This window comes from Heloderma suspectum, chromosome 1, assembly GCF_057233095.1.
Source record: "Heloderma suspectum isolate Gila_16-S chromosome 1, 16-S_ref, whole genome shotgun sequence".
Classification (NCBI taxonomy): Eukaryota; Metazoa; Chordata; class Lepidosauria; order Squamata; family Helodermatidae; genus Heloderma; species Heloderma suspectum.
In genome coordinates this window covers 172,090,308-172,105,232 of record NC_139458.1, presented here as the reverse complement: position 1 = coordinate 172,105,232, position 14,925 = coordinate 172,090,308, and the positions used below count along the sequence as shown (strand labels likewise).

General features: G+C 42.2%; 1 protein-coding gene across 10 annotated transcripts in view; it reads right to left on the bottom strand.

The window, feature by feature from the left end:
- The window catches only part of MBD5 (methyl-CpG binding domain protein 5), a 170,640-nt gene that overhangs the window by 112,191 nt on the left and 43,524 nt on the right, over nt 1–14,925 (bottom strand). For 4 of the 10 annotated variants that reach the window (XM_084810204.1, XM_084810243.1, XM_084810194.1 and 1 more), the window contains one exon: nt 7,460–8,332. The exons of 4 other annotated variants lie outside the window; for them this stretch is intronic. The gene's annotated coding sequence lies outside the window, so the exon portion shown is untranslated. The remainder of the gene's footprint in view (nt 1–7,459; nt 8,333–14,925) is intronic. 2 more of the 10 variants (XM_084810221.1, XM_084810228.1) reach the window with 2 other exon arrangements.

Below are 14,925 nucleotides of genomic sequence, written 5' to 3'. Positions count from 1 at the left end.
TGTTCTGTGCTGCCTTTGGGGCAGCGCGGAAGTCGAGGGAGCTCAGTTCTCTGGGAACCGACCTCGGAGTGTGGGCTCCAAGGTCAGTTCCTGGAAAACAAGATATTCTATGGCCGTCTAGCCACTGTCTTGCACCCACAGGATTGCTCCCTAAGAAACAAGTTAGATTAATAAATATTTGTTACAGTTTACCCCGTTGTTTTTTATTTTTACTCTTGGGCTTTTGGATTTCAGAGGTAAAAACCACATCTTTCTCAACCAAACCTCCCTTTCATTCATCCCCTCTTCACTTAATAGAAACTTGACAAATCATTTCCTTTCCCCCTTAGTCTGATCTCATATAATTTCTTCCCTTTCCTATGCCTCATAATTTCTTCCATTTCCTATGCGTAAGGATTGGCTTAGGACTGAGAACCTAAGCCACTCCTTACTCTCACTAGATAAAATCCAACATAAGTCCTACTTAGAGTAGACCCATTGAAATGACTGAGACTTAAGTCTCATTCTAACCTTAGTTCTAATCTTTTTAATGGGTCTATCGTAAATAGGATTTCTGCTGGACTTTACCCATTGTTTTGAAATTTAGGGTGTAATCCTATGCGTATTATGACAGAAAAAAGTCCTACAACTGCCAGCATTCCCCAGCCAGTCATGCTGGCTGAGAAATGCTGGGAGTGGTAGGACCTTTTTTCTGTTCATACATGCATAGGATTGCACCCTTAATCTCTGAACATTTAAGCAGATCCTCCAATGAGCTTAACCACAGCTGCTTTCTTCTCTACTTCACTTATTTTGGCGATGCCAATTTGGGGTGGAGGCAGAGATTTCATGAAAAATCTTACCTCCCACAAAATGTTCCCTCTTTCCACTGATGGGCTAGAAAGTTCAGGTGACCAGAATTTAGTAGCCATTATAGAAGGACACCTTATCACCCTGTTTCCTTTCTGGTTTAGACAATCAGTTCTTATATGGTTTTGTTATTTTTGTCATTTTTTAATATTGTTGTTTATTGCTTTTAGACTTTTAGCTGCCTTAGACATTTTAAGGAAGTTTTTCTGCAATGAACATGGCTACCCCTCTGGAAACTGGTTCAACAGTATATCTTTTCAGGTAAGGTGAAACACACCTTTCAATCATATTCCAAATATGCTTTACAAAACATACAACCCTGTGTTTGCTGTTTCAGATTTGTTTTTGTTTTTTGGTCAAGTTGGTATGCTTTCAGCGATTATTAATTATATCTAATAATATATGGTATCCATGATAACCTGAAAAACAAAATAGTTACACATTAGGTTACAGTATAATGTGTCAGGCAACCACCATTCTTTACATACAAGTTTGTCTTTCAAAGTAACAAACATTTATGAGCATGAATTTTCTTCAGTGAATGTAGATGCTAAACTATATTCCTACTGCCCTTTATAAAACATATGGAATGTATAACACGCCTTTCAAAGTAAGATTACCAAAATACAGATTGCTGATTTCTTACATGATTTAGTGTGTTGTATCCAATGGTGGCTTTATAATAGGGCAGGGATGGGCAACTTGTGGCCCTCCAGATGTTGTTGTGCTTAACTCTCATCGTCCCGCACAACTGGCTATGTCTGCTAGGGCTAATGGGAGGTGCAGTCCAACATCATCTGGAGGGCCACAAGTTGCCCACCCCTGTACTAGGGGAACCATCTATGCTCATGCAAGGCAGTGCACCTGATGTTTGCAGATTCTACTCTTAGTCACTGCAGATTCTGCATCCTTAAAAGCTGCTCCTGACAGCTGGGAGCCTTCTGGAACAATATGGGATGTGGGATGGAGGGCTGCAGTAGGTAAGGAGGATTGGCAAAAATCAGCAGAAGCACTTTCCACTACCGCAAAGCCATCATTGGATACAATCCAGTATTTTTATTGCTATTCTGGAAAGGTTATTTAGATCAAGATTAATTTTGTATTAAATATAAGGGTGCAATCCTATGAGATCCACCTTGTGCCTCCCACTCTGCATTTTAGCTAGATGAGTGTTTTTGCCCATCGAGTAGAGTCTTTGGGGAACGGGAGGGATGGAGGCTTGGAAGGGATGGATACGACATAAGCCGTCCCCTTCCCTCCCACTGACACGCCCCCTTTCCCTCCTTCCAAACTTGAGTTTGTGAGCTTGTAGAGGCAGCCAGTGCGGTTCCCTCCATGCCGGCTGCGAGCGGGAGGGGGCAGGGAGCCCCAATTCCCAGCACCGAGGTCATAGCGCTGTCTACGACCTCAGTGCTAGGGATCTGAAAAGGAGCCATAGGATTGCTCCCTTAGCCTGATATACATTTTCAAGAAAGGTATGCTATATTGGGTCTAGTTAATTTGAACTGTATATGGATTACCTGCAACTGCTGATTTACCTAAAAATCATTCATACGTTATACGTTATTAGGTATTTACTAGGCAATGCATGGATTTGACAAACATACTGTAGAATCTATTTTTCTGTAAATTATAACTTAAGAAGTCATCATGGGGAACATCCAAAATTTCATTAACAAATGAAATAATTGTAGCCAACTGCCTTGGAATAGTTTCACCCAGCAAGTATAAACAATTCTGTCTCAATTTCTGGTCATTTAAAGATGGCACAGCATTTATTATCTATTAGTTAGTATTTTGATCCTTAAGATACTCTACTGACAATTTAGTAACCAACAAACAAGTGTAATTAAAGTTTTATTTAAGTGCTATCAATTAAATGTCTTATCACAAGACTTTAATAGAACTCATTGAGATATCTGATAAAAAAAATATAATTATTACGGTAATAGACAAGGAGTGCCTAAGAACATGTCACAAGTTACAACCACCTAGAAATAGAATGATTTGTTAGTTCTACTGCAAAACATGTCTTTACTAATTATTTGATCAAATTCTTCAGATTTGTCCATTGTGGCCAGTGACAGGAAATTCACTGAGAGATCAGCCAGAACTAATACCTGAAAAGGGCTTTGTAGACTCTCAGTGGCCCCAAGTCCAGCAACCACAGAGAGAACAGGGCTCAGGGCCCCATCATGTCTGTTCATTGCTTTGTGGTTTATTTTAAATGACTTATTATTTATTATTTATATAGAATCATCAATGTATATCATACATTACAAAACGCAAGAGGACAGGTACCTGCTCAGAAGGTTTACAATCTCTAATTTAATACAGAGAACAGACAAGTGAAGGAGAGACATGTGAAGGCAAATTCTAATACCAACTGACCTAATCTCCACCTCCTGGACATCAGAACAGATCAGAACATACCAGGTGGCCCAAAAGTAGGTGTACTGTTGTTTAGAATGTTGATGGGAGGAGGAGAGAATGTTTGAGTAGAAGATGTGTGGGTGGAGTCAGAATGACAGTTGGGAAGAGTGAGTGACAGGGAGTGACAGTTAAATCAGTTAAGTGTAGAGAATGAGGAGAGTGACGCCTTTAAGTAGGTATACAGTTGTTTAGTTGTTTCGTTATTTTTTTTACTGATATTGTGAATAATGGCAGCGAACTTGAGTCAAGAACAAAGAAAGTGGATTCTAAAGCAGTATTGGAAGACTGAAAATGCTGAGCGGGTGCGCACAGCGTGGCAAGAAGCATCTGACACTCCTCCGACAACACGTCTGACAATTTATCGTCTCAGAGATAAATTTGAAGCAACAGGTACAGTGGCTAATGCACCGAAATCTGGATGTCCTAGGACATCTATAACAGAGGAAAATGAGATGAGAGTCACTCTGACATTTGTGAACAGTCCGAAAAAGTCCACACGACATGAGTCTAAGCAGCTATCCATACCTAGAACGTCCTTGTAACGCTTAATGCATAAATTGAAATTGAAGCCGTACCGTCCAAGACTGTTACATGGTCTTCTGGAGTACGACCCAGACTGATGGTTGCAATTCTGTGAGATGATGCGTAACCAAATTTCTAATGAACCACGTTCACCCGACTTAACACCAATGGACTTCTTTTTTGGGGGTGTAGTAAAGAATAAGGTTTTTGGGAGGAATCCCTGGACAGTGGACGAATTACAAGAGTTCACCTCGGAAGCATTTATGGACATTGATGCAGACCAGAATTTGTGTTGTACTGTGTGTCACAGTGTTCTGGACAGGTTTGAGGAATGTTGCAACGTTGATGGAATACATTTCGAGCACTTATGAGATTAAACAGTGTTAAACAAATGTAAATGTAATAAACAATGTAATAAAATGCAAATAAACTATACTGTATACCTACTTTTGGGCCACTCTGTAGTTATCCAATGGTTGTTCCAACACATTCTCAGCTCAAAAAAATATCAAAACACAGTTAAAATGTGTATTCGGAAAGAAAATAATTTAGAAATGTGTATTTGGAAAGAAAATAATTTAGAAATGTGGATTTTGATGCCTTATTTCACATATTAATTTTCACCTCCACCAGTGGTGATGGTTGAGGCAGTAGCAATGACAGAAGTCTTCTTGACTACCATCATTTTGTTCCCCAGAATATCCCAGTACTAGTGTCATACCAGGACATATTGGGAGAAAAAAAATGGTGGCTGCCACAAATCAATGGCTTGATTCTGACATTTCTGGTATTCTTTGAATATTTGAACATTGTTAACATTATTTCATCTCGATTTCTTTTTCTCCATGTTGAACAAAAATCCCTAACCTGCAAAGCTCTCATATCACTTCTTGAGTCACGGGGCAGTATCCAAAGGTGCCCTTGTACGGGCAGCCCAGGCATGCCGGTGGATGCAGTGGCCATGATGTAGCGTTTCTAGGGGCAAGTGCCAAGGCGCAGAAACATTCATTTCTGGTAGGGGCAGGTTCTGTACATAAGGGCACTGTTGGATCCAACCCATGGAAACAATGTTGTTTCCAACAATGCAATCCAAAATTGTACTGTAAAATGGCAAATGTGATACCAATTAATACAATTAAAAGCAAACATTTAAACACCAGAAATACAAGATTTAAAAATACAATGTAGATGCAGGAATTTAGTAAATTGAATTTAAGACAGCAAAATAAAATGTTTTCATAGAAACTGTCATAGAGTTTGAGAGGACCTTGTAGCCATCTAGTCCAACCCCCTACACAATGCAGGACATCCAGAGTTAGAGGGAGCCTGGTAGAACTCTACCACAAGGGTATTCCAGAGTCTTGGCACCAGTACTGAAAAGGCCCTGTCTCTTGTGCTTCTCCCACATCTCCAGATTTCCTGACCAGCACTATCTCTGTCCTGTCTGGATTATGTTTTCATTTGTTCAGTCCATCCAAGCATCCCTGGGCTGAATTATGAAAACAAGGGGTAAAGCTGTGTGTTGTCAGCATATTAATGACACCTAATTCCAAACCTCTGGCTTAATGTAGATGTTTAAAAGGATGAGACACAAGATGGAACCTTGTGATACTTGTGGGCCAAAGATCATGAGATTGAACAGCAGTCTCCCAGCAATACCTCTTAGGACCTCCAGGAATGAATGGAACCAGTGAAAAACAGTGCCCCATAAACCCATCCCCACCAGAGAGCCCAGAAGGATATCATGGTCGATATGGAATATCCTCTAGAATTTTTTCCATGTGGGGGTGACTATTATACTGTTCATTCCCACCTTCAAGTAATTTGGCAACCACCCATTGCAGCCATGACTCAGGCTGACTGATGCTAGATATCTCAGTAAAAACTAGAATGATAGAAGGCATCATAGTATTTATACTGCAATACATTGTGCGTTTCTTCCTATTTCTGAGACCTGCTACAATATCTTACAAAAAAGCTTAATTTTACCTTAAATAATAGAAGCAATTATTTTGTTATACAACAGGATAAAGAGTACTCATTAGAGTAGAACACCACATTACATTGTTTAAGACTAAACTGTTTCTTAAAAGAAGACACTACAACTGCCTCAAGTAACAACATTCTAGAATCATTTCATTAATTCAAGACATTTGTGTCATTGCACAGAACTGCAAGCTTCTTGACGGAGACAGAATTCTGAATTAATGAGTTTACCCTTAACAAGATTACTTTTAAAATTAGCAAAACTTTACAGTGAAGTATGATGAGATTACCATTTACTTGTAGTTATATAAGTGTGGGTACTTTTGCAAAGTTTTGTATGGCAAAAAGGGCATGTAAATATCTTGAAAAAAGCAATTCCTAACTGCATATTCCCATTTCAGAAGATGAGTCTTTGGCTGAATTTCCAGCAGTGGCGCAAACCTTTATTGATATGTTAACAGTCATGATCTACACACTATATCAGGACCAGGATAACTTCTCAGAATACTGCAGGCTTTATGTTTACAATTATTGAGAAGTTCAATTTATTGAACTGAGGTAATGATTCCTTGTAAGTGTTGGGATACTATACTCAGTTTTAGACATTTAAAAGCAATATACATTTTGTAAGGATTACATTATACAACCGTTTGTAAGGATTACATTATACAATGGTATGACAATTCCCCTTACTAGCTACTTGCAATCCAATGAACTCATGAGAGATCTCAGAGCAGAGATGTAAAATGTCCAGAAAAATTGAAAAATAAGCAATACTTATTGCTTTAGTGCTCTTTACAGATCTAAAATCACTTTGTTGCTTTAAGACAGCCTTCCCCAAACTGATGCCCTCCAGGTATTTTGGACTTCAGCTCCCATCAGCCTCAAGCCGCATGGCCAATGGTCAGAAATGTTGGGCACTCTAGTCCAAAACATCTGGAGGGCACCAGGTTGGGGAGAGCTGCTTTAGGAGCATAAAACAGCCTTTCCATTCCTAAAGTTATTTTATGTATAGCTTAGTTTGCTCATAAAGTCATCATATTTTAAACTTTTAGAAGTAAACTCAGTTAGTAAATTTGTAATTATTGTCTGAATAGATTAGAACTACATTGACTGCTACAGCATCAGAAACATAGGACTCTACAGAACAAAACCCAAGCTGTCAAGAATGTACAATGGTGACTCTACCCACATGTTGGGAAACTGAGCATAAATGTCTATCAGTAAAATATACTTTAGATCAATAATTTTAATAAGGTATGAAAGAACTATGATGGGATTCTTACACAGAGGATTAGAAAAGTCTTTTTCCCCATGGCTTCATTATTTCCAGACATTTTACATCTCTAGCCTTTCTATAGAAGTGTTCTTATTACATAGTTTTTAGAAAACATTTTGCGGGGGAGAAAATACTGGGAAACAATATAAAAATACTTTGTCCTAAATTCTAAAATAAAGTATTTCATATTCCAAAGCTGTTGAATTTTTCAATTTTTTTGGGAAAAAACAAAAACGGTCTTTGGAAAAAACCCGTTATTTCCTGAATTTTCTGGGCCTTCACATCTCAATCTCAGAGTTAGTCAACCAATTTTCATCTGTTCAAATATCTACTTTAGCATCTCATATGAAGGATATTCCCTTGATCAAGACATTCCAAATAATTTCAAACCTTATAGCATTACAGAATGCAAGTTGTAAGAAGGTTCCTCTTCTGTCTGTCTGATAATGGAATTACTGGGTGAAAACATAGAGCCATCTCCCCTTTCGAATAAGACATTCTGAAAGATACAGGTCTAGAGAGAATTCAAAATCTAGTATGAACAAGTAGACATTGTAATTGAATGTTTATGGCAAATATTTTGACACACATAAAAACAACTTTATTTAACTCTAGAGGCAAATTCAGCTGATTACTGCCAACAGGACTGTAGCCAAAATCGGCCAACTGAAAAACAAGATGGAGGTCATTGGCATGCTTGGGTGATGCCAAGTTTTTCAGAAGGCTTGGTAGCCACAGAATGCTGAGTGTACTGGAGGGCGGGGGGGGGGGAATGGAAAACCTGTGGTCGGGGGAGAGAGTGGAGTATCTTGGAAGAGGGTGTTGCTGAAATACAGAGGCACTCCACACTGCAACATTTTGTTGCAAGTCCTATTCGTTCAACTTTATAAAGAGAGTGCTACTAAATGTCACAATCCTTACAGCTAAAATTAATAAATTTATAAGTGAAATGACAGTCTGTTTACATGAAGGGTTTTTCCACACAGAATTACGATCTGGGCTGAAAATCTTCTAAAAACCACCTCATACAAAATGTAATACCTGGTGCAGAATCTCAGTTTTATCTAGGGATGTACGAAAGTCACTTACCTGGTCCCGCAGCTTGCTTCGCGGTGGGGGGGAGGCGCTTCGGTTCTACCCCCGAAGTTCAGGACAGGGGGGGAGGCGCCCCGCCTCACCCGGCTGAAATTCAGGCCGGGGGGGGAGGCGCCCCGCCTCGCCTGGCTAAAATTCAGGCCAGGGAGAAGCGCTCCGTCTCCCCGGCTGCGAAATAAAAAAATGAATGTTAAAAACACACACACACACGTGATAGGCTACGTAACCATTTACGTAGCCTATCACGGCTAGATTTCCAAAGTCAGCCGTGATAGGCTACGTAAATTGTTACGTAGCCTATCACGGGTGACTTTGAAAAAAAAAAGCGCGTATGCAAAAAAAAAAAAAATAGCGTGTACGTACCCATGGGCGCCGCCATTTACGTTCCTTATTTGGGCCTGGGTAGTCTACATAAAGATTTACGTAGACTACGGCGAGAATAAGGGCAATGCAAGCGTTGCCCTTATTTTTGCCGTAGTCTACGTAAATCTTTACGTAGACTACCCAGGCCCAAATAAGGAACGCAAATGACGGCGCCCATGGGTGCCGCCATTTGTGTACGCGCTTTTTTTTTTCTTCAAAGTCACCCGTGATAGGCTACATAACGATTTACGTAGCCTATCACGGCTGACTTTGGAAATCTAGCTTTGATAGGCTACGTAAATCGTTACATAGCCTATCACGTGTGTGTGTGTGTTTTAACCTTCACTTTGTAATGGCGGCGGTGGCAGCTGGTCGGAAGACCGGCCACCGCCCCCGCTGAATCGCCGCCAGGACCCACCGCCGAGAGGGACATTCGAGGAAGGTAAGTCCCATTGGCATTCGGCCTCCCCAAGATTCGTGGAGAAATTCTCCACCATCCCTAATTTTATCCCTCCCTCCCTCCCTCCCTCCCTCCACTCACCAAATAATCTCCAGAGTTCAGGGATAGAAGTTTCATGTCCTGCATTACTAGGAACTGTTCTTCATGGCCTCCAGTCACCACATGGTAACCTTTCCCATCACCCATCCAAATCTTCCTGCAGTCAACACTGGAAAATATACTTTAAAGTATACTTTAAAGAAAAATGTTCAAGTCCTGAATATCAATTTTCTTAATTTTATTTAATCACGAGAAACAGTGTAGGGGGGGTGGTAGGTTCCCAGAAATGAGCATATCCTATGGCCCTCTAGACAGTGTCCCTTAGTCACTCAGGTATAGGGGTGTACGAAACCCCGCTTACCTGACTCTGCTTGGTTCCGCAGGTGGGGGGAGGCGATCCGTTCCTCCCCCAGGAATCCTCGACAAGATGGGAGGGAATCCGTTACTTCCCCCCGGACTCCTGCCCGGCTGGCTCCGCTCCGCAGCCAGGCCGCAGAGCTGCTGGCCAGGCCAACCCGCAGCGGGACTTCCAGCCGCTGCCGGGCTGCTGCGGATGAAAATGGCGTCCTGTGTAGGGGACTCCATTTGCGTCCCTACGCCGGCCTGTGATAGGCTACGTAAATATTTATGTAGCCTACCACAGCTAAAGCAGGGATGCAAATGGCATCCCCTATGCCATTCGCGTTCCCGCTTTAGCCATGATAGGCTATGTAAATATTTACGTAGCCTATCACAGCTCCGCAGGGTCGCAAATGGCATCCTTTACTTATTTACGTATTTACGTAGCCTATCACGGCCATTCGAAAGAAGCAAATGGCGGCTGCAGACGCGGCTGCCATTCGAGGAGCACCGGAACGGCCGACAAAGGTAGGCTCCGTTCTGGGCCCATTTCACGGGGCGGGGGGCTTCGTTCCGCCACAGATTTCGGGGGGCCGAATGCGCTGGCATTCAGCCTCACCGAGATCCGTGGCGGAATTCTCCGCCATGCCTACTCAGGTATCAAAACATGCAGATGCACAGGTTCTTCATAAAGCTGGAGTTCAACACCATATTGCGGTAACACAATGAGACAGCTGCATGTTCTTGCCTTTGAAGAACACCTGTAAATGCAGCCTTTGGCAGGCTGGTAGACCACATTGCAGGAACTATGTTGTGCTAGCTTGCAATTACCAGATTTGGAAGCCAACTGTCTTGGGAATATATGTCATAATAACCTGAGGGTCCCAGAGAGGAATGATAAATAAAAGGTTTCCATAAGTTTAAGGTACATCCACTCCCTGTGCTTGGAAGCAGCTAAAGATCATTCCACCTGTCACTAACATTGTTTAGACAGGACCCTGTTGGTAATAAACTATTGGTCCTCTGGGGATGCATAATAGGGAGTGGTACAGGGACATGCTGTATGAAAAAAGCTTCATCAGTTTAATCCATGCTCAGCTGCACAGGGTATATCACTGATTACGCCATCTGAGGGAAAAAAGGGAAATTCTCCCCTCAAGGCAAATTAGTCAGCTCATATGCCTGCATTTATATGCCCCTTTTCTTTTGTGAACCATGGTGGGTATCATGCAGCTGGATACACCAGATGGAGCACTGAGAGGCCCCAAGGCCTATGTGTCACAACTGAATGTGTTGTTGTGAGGTTGCTTTTTGGCACAGCATGCATGGAGGGTGGCAAACTCACTCTTCATTGCTTGAGGAGTCACCACAGCTTCAAGAGTAGAATACCACAATATTCTCACACTTGTTTTTCAAAATATATATAAAAAAGAGATTTAGTTAAGAACTAAATAAGTTCTTTTGTAGCTTCCAGAATGTACTAGGCTACCAGACCTGTTCACTGCAAATATGAATTAAAGATTTAGTAGTTTTCACAATCCAAACCGAAAACATCTAAAGGAAAGAAATATGAAGGTTTCGTTCTCCAGCATGTCTTGATCCCTTCAAGACTGCACAAACAACTGGTTTCTGACCATTATTACCCAATTTATTTGATGTTTCCTTTTTTCTGGATGCTAAAAAATACTACATGTTTCGGTTTGTTCAGTGTGGCATAACTACGGCTGGGGAGATGGGCAAACAATATTGTTTTTCTGGTCAATTGACTGTGTTTTGAGCACTGGCAATCACTGTCAAATATTTCAGCAACTCTAGAACATACATTTGAATCTAAGAATCTGAATATTGCTTACAATTTTACGTACATTGTGATAGCTAGGTCAAGAAATATTTGCTCTTACCACCTAGAGAGTAACTGGGTTTGCATGACATGAAGGTGGCTAATAAGCCAGCCATACTCTGTTGTAGGGTTGCTGGGTGGTTTGTCAACCACCCCAACCAACCACTGTAACCGGGTTCCTATGTCACAACAACCCATGCTGGGTGAAGGTAAGGGAAATGTGCTGGCATGTGCACGGGTGGTTAATAAGCCACCATGGCTTATTAACTACCCTCGTGTCATACAAACTGGGCCAGTGCCTTTGAGCAAAACAAATTCTACCATCCTACTGTGGACTTCTCCATCCATATGGATCAATCTAACCTATGAGATGGGCATTGATCTGGTTTGGACACAACAGCCTACCGTGGGTTAATTAACCTTCAGGGTGATGTGGTCTGTGCCGTCTGCCATTATGAATACTCAAGCCCCAGCTGGGGCTTGCTATGTTGTCAGAACACAGACGGCAGGGTTAAACAATGGTTAAACAACCCTAACCTGTGGTTATCTGATGGTTAAACAACCCTAACCTGTGGTCTGTATTAGGGTTATGCAAAGGTTGTTTAACCCTCAAATAACTCCCGCCGCTTGGGTTCGGATGACACAAAAAACCATGGTAAACCCCAGCTGGGGCTTGCATATTCATAATGGCGGCTGGCATGCGTTGCAGTTCCTTGCAGGTAAATTAACCCACAATGGGCTGTTGTGTCATGTTAACTCGCCCTCTGTGTAACTTGGCCAAAATGTGGCCTTCTTATTTTTAAAGACTAAACTCTTCTCTCAAGATGACCTGCTACATTAGTAGTACAAGTGCATTTAAGTGAATTTTTGAAACTCCCAGTTAATTTCTGCATGGTTTAGAACATTTTATTGCTTCCTTTTGCCTCTGAGTGTATTTTTAAAGACCAGCCCTATCTAAATATAAAATTAAATATTACTAGAAAGCTGCAGCTCTGACTGGCAGTGGCTTCCCAGGGTTTCAGGAAGGATTCTTTCCTAGTCCCATCTGGAGATAGCAGGGATTGAATCTGGGACCTTCTGCATGCAAAGCATGTCCTGTACCACTGAGCCACAGCCCTGCCCCCAATGATCCCTGTAACGTAAATCTGAGGATTCCACAAACCTCCAAAGCAGATTGGGGCGTGCAGAGGGAGCTGTATGGGGGAGGGCAAACCATTCTGGCAGCAGCGTCTGTTGCACTGGTCAGTGGACTCAGCTGGATACAACCCAAACGTTGTATTTCTCCAAACCATGGCTGGGAGAACTGCTAACAAGCACTGAGGTTATCTGTCCAAGCAATGGTTTGCACTTGACCTCCAAAGGAGGATTGAAAATCATGGTATGAAACTGTTTTCCAATCCTGGTTTGGGTGAAGCATGCAAGCACAACTCTTATTTCCAATCTTCCAAACTAACATAATGTGTGAACTGGTCCATACTGCCGAGTTCTTATCACTACACAATTAAATTGTCCTATATTCAAGTAACATGTAGGTAAAGAAAAACTATTGATTCAAAAATTGAAAGTACAGGTGCTTTTCTGCATCTTTCTTTGGTAGAAATAACAAAGGCAATGCATTCACAATTTTTCCTCATCTCATCTTATTTTTTCACATTGAGCAGTCGTTGGACTGTATGGGCAGAATCCAATGCTGCCCTTGCCTGTGCATGGCCAGCTCTGCCAATACTGGTCTGCAAGTGGCCCCTACCACTTGTGGACTGGCAATTTAGTGTTTCCAGAGGCACGCGGAAATGAGCACAAATGCTCATTTCTGGATGGAGGCAGGTCAGCGGAGCTCACATAAGGGAGCTCTGCTGACCTGTCCCCCTCCAGAAATGAGTGTCTCCACTCATTTCAGGGCTTGCCCCCAGGAGTGCTAAATTCTCATTCTGCAAGAGGTAGGGGCTGCTTGCAGACTGGAATTGGTGGGGCTGGTCACACGTGGACCAGAATCAGCAGCCAGCTCTGCTAGCAGATGGGTAGTGTTGGATTCCGCCCAATGTTGGCTACTCACTTAACCTATTTCTAGAAATCTGAATACTTGATGGCTAAGTTTCTGAAAAGCAAGGAGTTTTTACAAGCTCAACTTGCAGTCACAATGCAACAGAATACAATATGTAGCCAATGAAAGGATATACACTTTTAAAAGGTATATATGTGAAAGGACATATATCTTTAAAGATGGAAGAGGTGGACATTTCAAAAGTAGACTGAGATCTTAATTGAGAAACAAAAAGTAAACGCTTTCCATATCAATCCCCCTGTATATATTCTTACATCCTTAAACCTTATTATATGATCTAAACAATCTTGTCCATTATGCAACTAAGGTGTTCATTATTTACTTATTACATTTATAAACCACCTTTCAGCTTTAATAGCTCCCAAGGTAGTTTACCCCCTTCATGGATCATTGCCTTGTTGTGGCGAAGGGCCTTGTGTAACTCAATGAAGCCATAAGCTATGCCGTGCAGGGCCACCCAAGACGGACAGGTCATGGTGGAGAGTTCTGACAAAATGTGGTCCACTGGAGAAGGAAATGGCAACCCACTCCAGTATTCTTGCCAAGAAAACCCCATGGAACGTATCACAAGGCTAAAAGAGATGACGCCGGAAGATGAGCCCCTCAGGTCAGAAGGTGTCCAATATACTACTGGGGAAGAGCAGAGGGAATTTCCAAGTAGCGCCAGAAAGAGTGAAGCGGCTGGGCCAAAGCCGAAAGGACACTCAGCTGTGGATGTGTCTGGTGGTGAAAAGAAAATCCAGTGATGAACTTGAGCATACTCCGGGAGACAGAGGAGGACAGGAAGGCCTGGCGTGCTACGGTCCATGGGGTCACGAAGAGTCGGACACAACTTAACGACTGAACAACAACAACAAAGGTAGTTTACATTAACAAATTAAATCAATCCACAGTTAAAACAATCCAAAAGGGAAAGGGGGCATGTCTCAGTGGTGGAACATTTGCTTCCCATGCAGAAGGTCCCAAGTTCAATCCCTGGCATCTCCAGGTAAGACTGTAAAAATCCTGTCTGAAATCCTGGAGAGCTATTGCCAGGCAGTTGTCAACAACACTGGGCTAGATGGACCAAAGGTCTGACTCAGTATAAGGCAACTTCCTATGTTCCTAGAGTAAGAAGTTGGTGGAAACAGGGTTGCACGCTCGTGGACCTTTGGAAGAGTGTGTATTCAATGAACACTCACTATTTGCTGTCCACATGTATTGGGGGCTTGAATTTGTTCTACCTCTCCACGGGGCAGATGGAAGATTAAGGTGAATAAAGTGGATAAACCCCTTCTCTTGCTGTCTCTTCAGTATTCTGGCTGCCGACAATACTTTCTTAAGTGCTGCTACAGAAGGCAAAGAGGCACTGCCATTTGGAGCAGTAGAGAAAGCTGCTGCTGCAACCAAGGCAATCTTCTTCACCTAGCCTACCTACTGTCAATCAAGCAGGGGGCGGTTCAGCAGAAGCCTTGCTACCAGGGCAGATAGACAAATAGCCTGACCTTGTATAACGTAGCTTCTTATGTGATTTTGGTGTTCGTGCAACTGGAGTTTTGCTGCCACCACCCACAACCACTGACCTAGCTCCAGAAGAGTAGCTTGCTTGCTTGATTTTTTAATTAAATTTCTTTTAATTAATAAAAGTGGTCACCTGGCCACTCTGGGCAATGTACAAT